We start from the raw sequence: 16,420 nt of genomic DNA on the forward strand, positions 1-16,420 counted from the left end.
CGGAAACAGTGGCCATTTATTCGAAACTTACCAATCTAAGCGCTACAACTATGTTTGCTTTTCAAAAAACCCTTTATTTAAAAATGTTGGCGCACAAATACGGGCCTACAACCACGTGGGCCGGCCACGGAGCAGACTGGAACTGTACATGAGGGGATATTTATTTGAGGAAAACGTAACGGAGTCGGTGGTCGTTGATTTCATAAAGGTGCGACAAGTGCAATAAAATCATATCGAAAGTTCATTGTGGGCAAGTACCATAAGTGTCAAAAATTCGAACTTTCAATAATACGGTAATCAATGACGCGTCAGAACTTAATATCAATTCATTGTCCGAATGTTCAATCAGTACCCATCCCCTCCCGCCATGCGCTTAAAAAAAACTGCATACATATCTCACGATATCAAGGCTGAGCAACCGGAACACAACATGGAGTTGCGAGTTTCATTCGTACCAGCGCCATTTTGGGTGAGGTCAGGCAGGTCCAAGTATAGTCAAAATGTCTCCACCAACTCGTGGTTGGACCAGAGCCTCTTTCGGCAGTCCAAAAGTTTCGTTAAAGGGCAACAGAAGGGGCCGGCGATATGAACCATCAGTCAAAGGGGGGAGGGAGGCAACAATCTTTCCTACCGGGTCATACTGGTGTTCCACCGGAACTGATCAAATTGGTAGTCTGCAGGATTTTGGTCATTCAAACTGAGGCTGGCGCCAGCATGAGAGCGCCAACGTCTCGTGGCTATGTCTTGGTCGTTCTGCGGGCAATCATGGCAGTCATTCCCCATCGGGGGGGCCCGCGGGGGTCGGGGGCCCCTGCAGTTCTCGTAGAATCTTCAAAGCTGAGGAGAACGCTTCTGGACGAGGGGACTCATTTTCTAGCTGACAAGCGACCAGGCCATCTTTGCACGCCAGGCCCAATCCTGCAGAGTTGACCGCCATTTTATGAGTTCCGCGGCAACCGGCAGTCGCTGGCTCGCAAGAGCAGACGGACTCCAGCCTGTCGGGCGTGGCGTTGCACCGCAAGAGGGGTGGGCGCAACTCAGCTTGGTGAGTGAGGCGCAGGGGTGCAGCGCTGTGTCCCAAGAGTGGGAGGAACTCAGCTGGTTCGGGCGAAGCGCCGCTGTATCGCAACAGTGGACGAGACCCCGCTGGGTGAGTGGAGCGTTGCTGCACCGCAAGAGTGGACGAACCCTTGTCGGGTGAGTGGAGCGTTGGGGGTGCAGCTGAGGGGCCTCCACCTGGGGAGGTGGGAGAGGCTCGTCCGCGCCGCCTCTCCCTCCCAGTGCACCCCACGCCGTTTCCTGGCGCTGACATTCGTGATGGCTGGACCAGGCGATGAGAGGGGGGGGTCGGAGGCATAAGCAAGACATCCCCCCCGTGGCCTGCAAGGCGCCAGAAGAGAATGGGAGGACCAGTACATTCCGGGCCATCCACCCCTCTCCGGCCGATGGCGGCCAGCCGGGCCCCGCCCTGCACGTGTCGAGGCCTCGTGTTCCGGATGGGCGTAACCGTGGACCTGTTGCACTTCGGGAGCTTCCGGAATGGGGGTAGGTATCTGCTGACTTGTATCTATCTTATGTTACCGTTATTGGGCGTGGCGGGCGGTGGGACAGACATGTTTGGAGCAGTGAGGGGCGGTGGAGCCTAGCTACCTCGTGGCTGCCGTGATGTCAAGCTTGGCTTCTCTCACCACTTTCATGTTTCTTATTGCGGGCTATTTCTAACGTTTCTTATTTCTAGCGAAGTCAAAAAAAAACTCATCAGTGGCCTACTGATTTTGCTCGATTTCTTTTTCCTTCCTTTTCTAGTGTGTTTCGTGCTAAAGTTTCTGTTAACAGGATACGGTGATTACTTAGTATTTTACATATGTCCTTTTTATTAGGGGCGCCCTCCGGTTGAGCCAGATGATCTACCTCTAATAAATGGTCCGGGTGGAACTAGTTTACCAATCAGTGGGGAGTAGATAGGCATGACAGATTACAACGGGGGACAAAGGTCCGCATTACCTACCCTTCACTACTTGCAAGGACTAGACAGAATATTTCTATTCCACGTTATTTGCAAACAGAGAATACCTCAAAAGAACTATTCCTTGAACAATAAATGTCCAGACAATCAATCAATCAGTGGGGAGAAAGATAGGCATGACGGATTACAATGGGGGACAAAAGTCTGCATTACCTACCCTTCACTATCTGCAAAGGGAGACAGAATATTCCTATTCTTCCCCGTTTGTAGACAGCGAATGTCTCAAAGAGCAACAGAGCAACCAATCAATCAGTGCGGAGAAAAATAGGCATGACGGATTACAACGGGGGACAAAAGTCCGCATTACCTATCCTTCACTATTTGCAAAGAGAGAGGAACGTTCCTATTTGTCGCTGTTTGCAAACAGAAAATGTCTCAAAGAGAGCCAATACTTCAAGTAGCAACCAAGGCTAAATGAACCAATCAATGAACAATACCAGTATTTAAATACCGATTCCAATATAAACAATCAATCAATCAATCAGATGGATAAAGCCATCCTATCAATCAGACGTAAAGACGTCCTACTTAACCTTACCCGGACCGGACCGCGTGGACAGTTCTTCGCCTTCCCTTTCCAGCGCCCGATCGTTCTCTTACTCCATGTTTTTACCGCAGCATTCCTGTGTGATCCCAGTCAGGACAGTAGGTCGCTTGACAGAGGTCCGTTCGGAATTGGTGAAGTTCATTCAATCGGCAGCCGGACGAGGGCCCTCTCAAGGCAGGTATACTCCAATCGTTCAGATGTTCACCCCATCGTCTGGACCTCTCTTACCGGATCTTATGTCGCTGATGGGACCCGCGTTGGGACGCCAATTGAGGAAAAACAGCCCAAATTATAACCGATGCCCAGGCTGCTGGCACAAGACGCTTCTTAGTTCCCATTTTGAACAGTTACCAAATAAAGAGACGGGCGCTGGAAGCGGGAATGCAAGAACAGATTTTTATTTCTCATGAGGAGAGCCTGTCATTTCGGACACGCGCACAATGTCTTCAAGAGGTGCTCTAACAAGTTTCTCTGAGGCTCCGTCTTTTATACACAGGTTTATGATGCACAAACATTCCTTATTGCAATAAAGAAACTTTGAAGTACGAAAAGACATCCCCAGAATCCCCGCTTCAGGCCCATTCCCACACATATCTACAGCAGAGGTCCCCACCCCACATACAATAGGAGATGGCTATCACACAGCTGGACATTCCGCCGATTCTCAGAATGTGTGCGCCTGATCGGATCTCAAGGGGGGGGGGCCATGATCAATCGTAGCTCCTTTGAAGAGGGGCGATTCCATACAGTAAGGGGCAATAAACTGTATCCTCAGGCTAAGTGAAGGCCTGGGATCCGTGCGGACAATCGGGCTCAGAGGAAAGGGTCATCAAAGGAGAGGTATTCATGAAAGGAAGGGAGGTGTTGGTCAGGCGCGGGGTGTGATTCCCAGGGGCAGAGTCGCGCAGAAGGAGAGGTCTTATGACCCGTGCATGAGAGAGCGGGGGTGTTCAACGGGGGGGGGGCGTGCTGGGGATTTAACAAATGGGCAGAGAGGCCTTGGTGCCTAAAATGGCTGTCGTGTACATGCGTGCATGGGCCTATGCTGGCGGGATGCTGCGGTCAATGCTTCACGGTATTCGTTCTGCTTACAGCGAGGGGTATGGTGAACACAAATGAACGCCGCTTATGTACATATACATTGTCATTTTCCACAAGGGGTTGCACAGGCAGTGCCAGGGAGCACAAGGGATAATAAGCTGGGGGAGTCATAGCTGCGAACTCTGACAACCCTTAAATGACATCTATGCAGAGAGCAGCCCCCTGCTACTCCACTGTCCCCTTCACGAGTGCTTCTACTGACATCTCCCTATAAATACTAGTCCTTGTCAAAATACCTCAATGCCCTCACACAGCGCCCTCTTTATTTACAACCCAGGCAAGGAATTCTTGGTTCCTACCTCACCTACCCTGTACCACAACGTGTAACAGCATCCTAAGTTGGCAACTGCACATTTAAATCCTCAAATAGCTCTGTGTATAATTCCACTGTGTTACATGCATGCCCACAGTTGTGCCTTTCCTCACAATATTAATCTGCATGCATTTTCAATACAGAATCCTGACTTAAGTAATTTAAACTCATACTCAATGTTTCAGCACCCCCACCTCCCCAAAAATCTAATCAAATGTGTCAGTAGACTTATAATTGGGGCTTTGACAGCATTCTTTTAGGTTTTGCCTATACAGCACTTGCAAAGTCTTTTGGCCCTTATTTATGAGGCCGCGCGTCATTTTTACGCCGCCAGTGCGTCACTTTTTGTGACGCACCAGTGGCGTAAAAAATGCGCCTTGTTGTGCCATATTTACAAAGTGACGCATCTAGGTAGATGCGTAACTTTGTAAATCACTGCGCCACATTATACCTGCGCCAGGTATAATGAATGCAAGGGGGGCGTTCTGACACAAGAAAGGGTCATGGAAGTGACGCAGTGAAATCTATAGGATTTCACTGCACCATTTCTTGGCCGCTAATACGTCAAAATCTTACGCCTGCCTCATGGCAGGTGTAAGACTGACGCAGGCACTAACAACATGGGGCTTGCCCCATGTGAAAGTACACATTGCTGGAGTTGCGTCACTTTTGTGACACACTCCAGCAATGCGTCACTTTTGCGCCTACAGATACGTCAGAAATACTGACGTATCTGTAACTCCTTGCGCCATGATACGTCATATTATAAATATGATGCATCAAACATGACACAAGGAGGGCGCACTGAGAAGTGACGCATCGCTGCTTTCACGCTGCGATGCGTCATTTCTCATAAATGAGGCCCTTTGGGCCTCATTTATGAAAAGTAATGCATCGCTGCGTGAAAACAGCGATGCGTCCTTTTTCACTGCGCCCTCCTTGCGACACCAGTGATGCGTCATATTTACAGTATGACGCATCGTGTTCTCAAGAATTTTTGGCACCGCATGATATTTGTGTAGCTCTGCCTTTGAACTTTTTCTATTTTTTTTTAAGTCCTTGTTTTACTTTTGCCCCTACACTCCATTTGAGAGTATGTGTTTGTATAGCACGAAGTCCGCCAAAGTAATCGGTGCGCTTTACTTTGGAGTGCGTAACATGAGCACCAGTTGCATTACAGCCTCCCACCGAGACTCAAACCCGGTTCTCCAGATTCAAAGTCTTCAATGTCAGTGCTCTAGCTGTTACGCCATATCCTTTCTTGTTCTTACTTCATTGCCCCATTCTGCTCCCTCCCTCCTCGCGGTCCACTCTTAACCCTCGTTTCCTTTCAACCCTGGAAAAAAGAGTGGTGTTTGTTCATGGCTGCTCAGCATGCCCTTCTGATTAATACTATAGCCAGTCACTGATTTCCCCTTGTTAATGATTGGCTAGCCTTTAGGGTTAACCCACACACACTACTGACAAAGATCCACTGCAGATTTCCACAAGCACTTCTCCCTCACATCTCTCAATTCCTGCTTCTTCTCCTCTCTCATCTTCATCATGCCAAGTCTATTATTCTGGGATGAAGGCAGCCAGCTGCCTGAGCCCACCCTTTTTATGCTGCTGTAAAGGCAAAATATTTGTTATCATACTCCACACACACTCATAAAAACTTGAAGCCATGGTAAGCTGGACTGAGGAGAGACAGACACAGATACCTTTGCTCGGTAAACACCCATTACGACGCAGTAATGACACCACAGTGCCATTACAACGGAGGTTTTATAACGCAAGTCAATACCATGACTTGCGCTGGAGGGCGCTCTAGACTAAGGAATAGTAGATTTACTATTCCAACACCTTCCCTACTGTACGTAGGCTGGTGTTGGAATAGTAAATCTTACTATTCCTAAGTCCAGCACCAACAGCGCAAGTCGTGGTAACGACTTGCGTTGAAAAACCTGCGTTGTGATGGTACTGCAGTGTTTTCTACCGCGTTGTACCATCATACATCCCCTTTGCTCTCATATGAATGGATGACATCCTATTGCATGTTTTCAAGTTGTCACAAAAGGGAAAGCACCTGAGTACACCGCACAGGACAGCACCTGACATCCACATGGTGTCTGCCACAAAGATAGCCTGAGGAGTTTTTATGTGGAAGCCTACCAGACGTAGTTTAAGAAAACAAGGGTACCCCATAAAGTGAACCTGGGGTTGTGATGTATTTAAGGAAAACAATGGTTCAAGGGTGGCCTAATTAGGTCCTAAAAAGCGAAAGGAGTTACTTAAATTTGATATTAAATCAGTCTGGGAGCAGAACATGTAGGGCAACATGTGAAACTTTAATCATTTCATATTTTCAACATGTAGATATACCTTCAGGTGCTCACATGAGTGACGGAGTGCATATCGTGACTTGAGTGAAAAAGTGAAAATAGACGAAATGTCACACAGACAACAAGGGGTAATCCACAGAAATATATACAATGGGGAGGGGAATTTTCCTCGGGGGTGGGTTCGACGACGTATCGATCTTTAGGTAGTCAAGATCATCCTCAGGACAGGGTGAGCATCCTGAAACTGGAGTAAGATAAATTAAATTAGCACTTAGCCTTATTTAATGTATTCTTAACATAGTGACTTAGTGCTCCCAGTGGCATGATGGGCATAGTTTGCATGCACATTGGTCACATATTTAATTTACATGCTAACCTGGCAATCGTGTTTGGGGCGCGCAGGGTGCCATCTCAAAGCTAGGTACTGTGAGTCGAGGGGCGCACTTTTAGAGTTCATACATGTTGTAGAACTTACTCTTTTAGAAGCCTACCAGACAACACAGCTGTCTGGTTGTGAAAAATACTTCTTGGGGACATTCTTAAAGTTTCACTGGAAATGCATTCAGCCCGTTGCTTATCATCGGCTTTGTGGTTTGCAGCTCACATTTTCTTGCTTTCCATTTGCTGGCTTTGCTTGTTTTAGTCTGTTCAGTGTGCCTTTGTCCCTCCTGTGGAGCATAGCCTGTTTACCACCTCACTCCTTTTATTTTTCCACAAATGCTCGCTTTCTGTAAAGAGACCCTTAAATTTAATTCTTCTCCTGTCACCTTTGCTATGCATTCAAATACAGAGGTCCAATGTCAGGCCCTGTCTTTAGAGGGTGCTTGGTGTTTACGTTTCTTTCTTTAACTTCAAAGTGAGAGAATTTAAGTGACAATCATGCTGGATACTGGGGACGGGAAGGGCGCAGCGTGCTCTAGTCATTTAGTCCTTTTTAGTTCGAAGCATACTTGACAGCACAGCAGTCAGGTTACTAAATACTTATTTGGGACTTTCTGCAAGCTGACCTAAGAATGTATTCTGCCCATTCCTTACCAGCTGTTTAAGTTTTGTTCTGATCTTGTCCCATTTACTGTACATTTAAAGACAGAGGTCAAATGTCAGGCTCTGTCTTTCGTGGGAGAGGATTTATCTGACAACCTGGGGGTGTGAAAGGAAACACTTTTTCTAGTGATAGAGCGCGATTGTGCTCTTCAATTTGTAGGGGTGCATTATAATCATGAGTAGTTTGCACCTGCATATGTCCTCTTGTCGTATTAACATTTGGTTATTAGAATGTGTAATGTAATAACGTGTAAAGTGAAGTGATAGAGGGATTTTGTAGAACATGGAGAAATGAACATTGAGAAATGAACATTGTAATTGTGTTATAAATGGTGAAATCTTAATGTTCGTTTTATAAATGACTAATGAGAAATTAATTAATTGACTGTGTAACGCACTGAATTAAAAGTGCACAATAATAATGTTCATATATTCGTGTGATTAATGAACTTTCATATTGGTTCTTATGTTCCCGTTTTTTTGTAGGCCTCATAGGTTTTTTTCCCTGGCTCTCAAATTCGAGTTGTTCGTAATGTTCCTGTGTATGCACAACCTCTTTTTTTCTCACGTTTCTGTTGCAGCTGGAGAAATTTATCTTCGTTAGTTAGAATAACGCTTTTGTTTTATGAGTTAGGGATGAGAGGATACATTTGAACAAGTGGTGCTGATAATGTGGGACGGTGTTCTTTCTCACTGGAGAAGGCCTAGGTATCAAGGTCCTCGAGCCAGAGGCTGGGAGTTTCAAAGCCGCCTGGAAAGTTACTTGCGAGGAGGTGTCTAGCTGGATGGGACGCTCGTATGATGTGATGATGGGTCTGCCTTAGGATTTTGATACTGGAGTTAGGGACAGAGCCCCGGGGTTTGAGTTAGAAGAGAAGATCTGATGGAGAGAGAAGGAGCATCTTAGAACAAGCTCTGTCGCTTTATGCTAATTCAACGTGAGTGCACTTCTTAGGAAGTCTTCATGCGATGACAACTTTTCCTGAACTTGCCTGGGAAATGCTAAGTAGGGATGTCATGCTAGTGGTATTGTAGGGACAGACTAATGCTTTTTACTTACGAACATCAAATGCAGAATACTCTTGATGTTGGCGCAGTGATCATCTGCATCCTGATTCTAGAGCTGATCATCTTTTGGATGCTTCATATATTGAATTTAGCCCACAGGTTTGGCTATGTATTAGTTCCAATGTATTTCTACACCCTCTGTTGGGGTGATTGTTTGTCAAATTGTTTCTGGCCATGTAATAAACTAACTAAACTTAGAACCTTGAGTCAGTGGTTCTTCGGAGTCATGGTTTATTGGGATTGTGAAATCTAATTGGACAAGTTATTTCTCCCCTCTACACTTTTAAGCAGGAACCAACGATCCAGGGGTTTCAGAGTAAATCTAGAATGTGGAACCCAGCCCCATCAGTTAGTAGCAATGTCGGATGGTTCCCTCTTGACTTGAGTGGAGGAAGTTGAAAGGAAAACATCTTGTGGGCAAAGAATTTGGTTTAATCATGCGATGTTGTACCCCCGGCCTGGACTCGCCTCCTCTGAACCCCCTGGACAGGCCTCAACTCCTCTGCTCCCCTGGACAGGCCTCTCCTCCTCTGCACCCCTGAACAGGCCTCACCTCCTCTGCACCCCTGGACAGGCATCTCCTCCTCTGTACCCATGAACAGGTCTCACCTCCTCTGCACTCCTGGACAGGCCCCTCTTCCTCTGCACCCCTGGACAGGCCTCACCTCATCTGCACTCCTGGACAGGCCTCTCCTCCTCTGCTCCCCTGGACAGGCCTCTCCTCCTCTGCTCCCCAGGACAGGCCTCACCTCCTTTGCTCCCCTGTACAGGCCTCACCTCCTCTGCACCCCTGGACAGGCCTCTCCTCCTCTGCTCCCCTGGACAGGCCTCTCCTCCTTTGCTCCCCAGGACAGGCCTCTCCTCCTCTCCTCCCATGGACAGGCATCACCCCCTCTGCTCCCCTGGACAGGCCTCTCCTCCTCTGCTCCCCTGGACAGGCCTCTCCTCCTCTGCTCCCCAGGACAGGCCTCTCCTCCTCTCCTCCCTTGGACAGGCATCACCCCCTCTGCTCCCCTGGACAGGCCTCACCTCCTCTACACCCCTGGACAGGCCTCTCCTCCTCTGTACCCCTGGACAGGCCTCGCCTCCTCTGTACCTTTGGACAAGCCTCACTTCCTCTGCACCCCTAAACAGGCCTCACCTCCTCTGCACCCCTGGACAGGCCTCGCCTCCTCTGCCCCCTGGCCAGGCCTCTCCTCCTCTGCACCCCCGGACAGGCCTCACCTCCTCTGCATCCCCTGGACAGGCCTCACCTCCTCTGCACCCCTGTACAGGCCTCACCTCCTCTGTACCCCCGGCCTGGACTCGCCTCCTCTGAACCCCCTGGACAGGCCTCAACTCCTATGCTCCCCTAGACAGGCCTCTCCTCCTCTGCACCCCTGAACAGGCCTCACCTCCTCTGCACCCCTGGACAGGCATCTCCTCCTCTGTACCCATGAACAGGTCTCACCCCCTCTGCTCCCCTGGACAGGCCTCTCCTCCTCTGCACCCCGGAACGGCCTCTCCTCCTCTGCTCCCCAGGACAGGCCTCTCCTCCTCTCCTCCCTTGGACAGGCATCACCCCCTCTGCTCCCCTGGACAGGCCTCTCCTCCTCTGCTCCCCTGGACAGGCCTCACCTCCTCTGCACCCCTGGACAGGCCTCGCCTCCTCTGCCCCCTGGACAGGCCTCGCCTCCTCTGCACCCCCGGACAGGCCTCACCTCCTCTGCATCCCCTGGACAGGCCTCACCTCCTCTGTACCCCCGGCCTGGACTCGCCTCCTCTGAACCCCCTGGACAGGCCTCTCCTCCTCTGCACCCCTGGACAGGCCTCTCCTCCTCTGCACCCCTGGACAGGCCTCAACTCCTCTGCTCCCCTAGACAGGCCTCTCCTCCTCTGCACCCCTGAACAGGCCTCACCTCCTCTGCACCCCTGGACAGGCCTCTCCTCCTCTGCTGCCCTGGACAGGCCTCTCCTCCTCTCCTCCCTTGGACAGGCATCACCCCCTCTGCTCCCCTGGACAGGCCTCTCCTCCTCCGCACCCCGGACAGGCCCCTCTTCCTCTGTACCCCAGGACAGGCCTCTCCTCCTCTGCTCCCCTGGACAGGCCTCACCTCCAATGCCCCCTTGACAGGCCTCTCCTCCTCTGCACACCTGGACAGGCCTCTCCTCCTCTGCACCCCTGGACAGGCCTCACCTCCTCTTCACCCCTGGACAGACCTCACCTCCTCTGCACCCCTGAACAGGCCTCTCCTCCTCTGCACCCCTGGACAGGCCTCACCTCCTCTGCACCCATGGACAGGCCTCACCTCCTGTGCACCCCTGGACAGGCCTCACCTCCTCTGCACCCATGGACAGGCCTCACCTCCTCTTCAGCCCCTGGACAGGCCTCTCCTCCTCTGCACCCCTGGACTGGCCTCTCCTCCTCTGCACCCCTGGACAGGCCTCACCTCCTCTGCACCCATGGACAGGCCTCACCTCCTGTGCTCTCTCCTCCTCCTGGAAGACATACAGACAGGGCTCCCCCCTCCTCTGCAACAGGCTGGACACAGATCACAGGCAGGAAGAAGATGTCGGCAGCGCTGCTTGTGCTGTCTCTGCCACCGCTGACCCGGAAGAGGAAACCCTTCTCCCTTTCATCCCATGGGCAGCTTAGTGGGTTTCATCAGCAGGCGAGGACCGCCCTCTGGTGGCCGCTGACAGAACCGCCGTCTCCAGGCTCCAGGAGTGAATACATTTCACACAAACAAGCACTGGTGCCTGCAAAGACCTGGGATTTCAGATGTCACAGATGTGAATGTTTTTAAGGGTCAGACAGTTCAAGTACAGGGCCTCACACTTTGCTGCTTCTGTAAAAAAGTATTTATAGCTTCACTTCAGAGGAGCATCTTCCAAACACTGATGTAAAGGACTTAAGAGTATTTACAGAAAGGTGACAACTGGAAGTGCCAGTCTGTATTCCAAATAATAATATATCTGTATTTCAATTAATATATCTGTATTTCAATTAATATATCTGTATTTCAATTAATATATGGGTGTTTGGGTCAGTTTTGCAATTAAACTGGGCAGCTTATTTATTCTTTTAAATAATTTATTTGCAGTTTTTCAAATCTACAACGTCCTAGATAGCAAAGTAAACAGAGGTAAATACCATGGAGTTTAAGACACCAGATCAGTGACAATGAGGCATAGGTCATGTGTCAAAGCGACAATTGAAGGAACAGCTTATTTCTAATTTTCCTGTGCCTGTGGCTTATACCTTATATTTAATACGGTTTTATATTCTTGAACAAGACTGAATTGTAGTTTCTAATTAGGTTTTGACTTTCTGGTTTAAGAGCACAGCGGTCTCCTAAAATATTAAGATAGCGGTCTCTTGCAGGCTTTGTTTTTTTGTTCGGGTATAGAAACGAGGTTCAGCGCATATGGCATGAGCGGTTCAGAGCATTCAGCGGTGTGCTGCGATGGAGATGTATGAATGAGTAAGTGTGCATGTTGACTGGTGTGTGACAGATAGGGTGCTGTGGTTTTTCTTTATAAAAGCACTTGGTTTTTAAATATATTGGAAAGATTATGGTATTTCTCACTGCATTTTAAAATTGATTGGATTATAACCTATGTTTATGAATTGATGTATACAAAAAGGCAAAATTTAAAAAGAAAAAATATTTTTGATACACTACAGAAAAAAGAAAAACTAATAAAAATATGCAAAATGATATAACTAATTGTGTTGTACCTATGTTAATATGAAGTCTAACTGATTAATTCTATGAGTTTTTCCATATAAGAAAGTACGAATTGACCACGGGGGAATTTCAGTATATTTTCTTTCCAAAGGTCGTGCCCGTCCTGCTCAGACAGTGAGAGGCACAGCCACTGCGCCCACAAACAGCATAAATTGTGGGCAGTGGTGTTTAAAAAAAGGCTGTCCGCAGCTGTAACATACAATCCCACCATAGTGTCCTTGAATCCTTTCCACATCAGGATATAACGCAACATTGGGTCAGTCTCTAGATCATAAAGGGGAGCACCCAGCATGTGTGGCAGGCTCTGCATGAGCTGTCGGTACCGTCAGTGATGCGACTGTGGCAGCCCATAATCACGCATGAGTGTAGCAAAGGGGGTCAACCCAACGTCCCCTACTATATCGTCCACAGAGCGTATCCCTCTGGCCCTCCACTGTGTACTGGGAGTTCAGATCATACTTGGCCCCAAGCAGCTCCTTGAGAAGAGCAGGGATCAGCAATGCGTTATACGTCTGAGCCAGGTGATGCATGAGGTCAGTCAACCAATGCTGTTGTGCCTCACAGTGGCACTTATAGGCAGCCAAATCGTTCATCGGCATTCCTGCCCGCTCCCAGCACCTGTGCAGAGGAGATGGACCCAGCGTTGTCCTCCAAGTACTGGCTCAGATATTGGAACCGTCTGTGTTTGTTTTCAGGGGCTTTATACCGTGCTGTATACATAAGCCAACGGGCCTGAGGGGTTTGCAACCGGCGAAGTTTATGGTCGAGCTCTAGAAGATCATGATCAGAGGTACAGTTTGGGAGGATCAAGGCGTAAACGTTTACAATGGACGCAGGAGGTGAAAGTATAGTCCGCGTCCCTCAGGTGTGTCAATCACCATGGATCCATCAAGGCATGATCGTCAATAATGACAAGGAGGATGAACCGGTCGCGGAGCTGCCTGGTCGTATGGTTTCTGGACTCGTCAAGGTGCCATATTCCAGCACCTCCCTCATGAATACCCTGGCTGTCCAAAGGAGAGCAGGAGTTTGGTCAGCCGCCGAGGCATAGATAAAGCCCACACACAAAGACTCATTGAGTATCTAAACCTTGGCAAAAATATATCTGCCCGGGGGGGTCCTGCCACGTCCACAGTGTGCAAACCTCCAGGAATTTGTGAGAACAGATGTCCAACCCACTCTCCCCCTGTTCCAAAGGAGTAGATGGGTGTGTAAGGGTAGTCTGGATCCTGCTGGCATGTAGTACCGTACTCATCCAATCCCTTCTGAGTTCATCATGTTCAATAGGTGACAGGTGTGTGTCCTGGAGCAATGCTACATCAAGGCCGTGCATCTTCTGAAATGAGAGAATTTTCTGCCTCTTGATAAAATAGGTCAGGCTGTTGACATTAAGGGGCATATTTACAAGGAATTGGTGGAGCACGCTGTTGGCCTCCTTGGCTTAACGCCACGCTCTCCACTCCTGAAATGCAGGGCTACACCGTATTTACAAGAATACGGTGCAGCTTTGCATTTCACCCTGTGCTGGTGCTAAATTTAGCTGCCTAGCGCCAATGCAGGCAGCCTTGCACCATAGTGCAAGGGTGCCTGCGTTGAGGGGAACAGGCCTGACAAGTACCACGCATCAGGGGGTTGACTAACACATTTCAATGTGGTGGTCCGCATCACCGTACTGAAATGCAAAGACACACATTTTTATGGCTTCCTGAGCTGTCAACTGCTGGAGCGCTGCTATAATAATTAGAAGTCAAAATGAGCAAAGCTGGCAGCGCACATTTAGGGGTTCTGGTTTAGCTACGTTCGGGCATGGCACTCTAATCCGTCACGTGAGACATCCTGTGATTCTGGACAAATCATTCAATATCCCAGTGCTTAACAAAAATGAATGTGTTCATCTGTAACGCAACTGGGGCTCATATAAAGCACTATGATCCCCGATACCTTCGGGTCGAGTGCGAGCTTAATAAAACTCTGAAAAAAATGCAGGGGACATTCTTATTCCAACTCTAATGCTAACCCTATGAAGCACCCTACAACTTTAGGACTACTTACACAAAGACGGACTGTAATCCAAGTCACAGAGTTTCAAACCCACTACTTCCTGAAGTAAGCCTAAAGGAGGTTCTGGCAGTGCCTGACCAAAAGAACCAGTGAAGGCCAAGTTGCGTGAAGTTTGGGTGGTTTCCTAGGGTCAGCTCAAACTCCAGCGGTTTAGGGAACGCAACTCTTCCCCCTTCAAGAGTTTGACATCAGCCACTGTCCTAGTGGTTTATTGATTTCAAACAAGTTTTTATTGGTTGTTTCCAGACAAAATTACATACGGTAAATCATATAAAGACATACAAGGATATATACAGAAGGACAAACATCAACTAGTCATATAAGAAAGTAACAAGTGCGAAGGTATCGTAGTTAACATCAATGTGCAGAATGGTACAGTAGAAAATCATAGATACAAACAGTACTAATACATACTTAACACAATTTCGAGGCATATGTAGTGTCAGGGGAGAGTGCCTTAAGGTGAACGACATGACAGTAGCGTCAGGAGGTGTGAACAGATACCCGGTTGGAGAGGCGTATCACAGAGAGCGGGGGGTTAAGTTAGCCGGTGCCGCTAGTAGGTCTTGGTGCGATAGTCAGATCTTTGAGGGGAGCCGGCCTAGTGTGATTGAGGTGAATCAGGGCGGTTTGTGTGAGCTAAGATATGAGTCGAGAGTGTCCCACATGTGTCTGGTAGAAGATTTCCATGGCGAGTTCTGGAGGGATATATTGTCGGCGCCTCTAAGATTGATGACCCAGTTTAACCAGCAATTAAAGGAGGCTTTTCGTGTGTCTTTCCAATTGTTGAGGATAATCTTAATTGCCGCAGTTAGAAGTAAGACTAGGAGTGTCCTGTCCTTTTGTGGTAAATAAATAATTAATTACCGGTACTGTTTTTGAATACATTAATAATAACAGATAGCTCAATAAATAAGAGGCAGGATCCGGGGAATCTGAGTCTAACAAGCTTTAATCAGGCACAAGGGAAGGGACAGGATCGGGACAGCCTGAAATAGAATGGCATAGAAGGCAGCTGCAACGTCTCATTAACAGTACAAGGTATATATAGTAAAACATCACAATTATATTACATACAGTAGGCGTAACAAGTGACAAGCATAAGATAAGAATAAATGGGCGTAAAAAGGAAGGCGTGCACAGGGCGTGCACGTAGACATGTGATGAGAACGTCACAGAAGTGTCATAAATGGGTGGATACATGGAGGGGGCTACCTGAGCAGCTGGAACCTTTAACCTAGTGGTGCGCGCAAACGGACAATGACGTGTTACCGGGGAGAACTGGGGGCTATGACTTCTGCACTAGAAGAGGAGACTAAAGTCTGCGGTGTCAGGACGACATGTACCTATAGCATATCTGGTATCTGGTGTTTGGAGTACATGTTGATAGAATCTAAAAGTTATCAGGGCAAAGGCTACTTGACACTAAGGCTGGTGCATGCATATATTCTACATGTATTGCGTGTACTATGAATCTTCCATGAATATTAATACAGTAATTCTCTTGCATGGAGACAGAAAGACTAGACTATAGCTGAAGCTGTTTATGTGGTTCGCTAGCTTAGGAATGTGAAGACGAAGAGCTGAACTGATAACTAGAGGCATAACATATTCTTGGCAGACAGGCAGGCAGAGCCAGGCCGGGCACCGCGCTGCGCGGCAGGAAGTAAGTGAAGGGTCAGGGATGCAGGTGGGGGCTGCATCGCTCCTCGGAGTGGGTTCAGGAGACTGGAGCTTGAATCTGGTGTTGAGGCCCTTTCGAGGCCTAGAAACGGGGATAATGCGGGGAATATAACGTGCACACTGTAAAACGTGGCAACATAGGCCTAATACTCGTTGCTTTCACGAGAACTGGAAACTGGCATACTAGAGTTGGGCACAACTATAATTGCGTCTTTAATCGATCATAGGGGGATATATGCATATCGATCATGCACATACAACATAGGATGGGGAACACGTAGGCACATATGACAAGGCAAAATTCAATTTTCCTCATTCCCTCCTTGTGCCCTACGTTTCCATCAGGGAACATCAATATTCATGATACCATCTATCTGTTCATATAGCATCATTTGCTCGTCTTGAATTTTCTTGGAACGGGACTTAGGACTAGGAATACAAGAGGTAGCACACAAGCCGCAAATCGTAGGGCCACATTGTAAACAGAGACAGCAACTGAATATAATCATTACTGCTATACCT

Source organism: Lissotriton helveticus (genome assembly GCF_964261635.1).
Source record: "Lissotriton helveticus chromosome 1_1 unlocalized genomic scaffold, aLisHel1.1 SUPER_1_unloc_7, whole genome shotgun sequence".
NCBI classification, from domain to species: domain Eukaryota; kingdom Metazoa; phylum Chordata; class Amphibia; order Caudata; family Salamandridae; genus Lissotriton; species Lissotriton helveticus.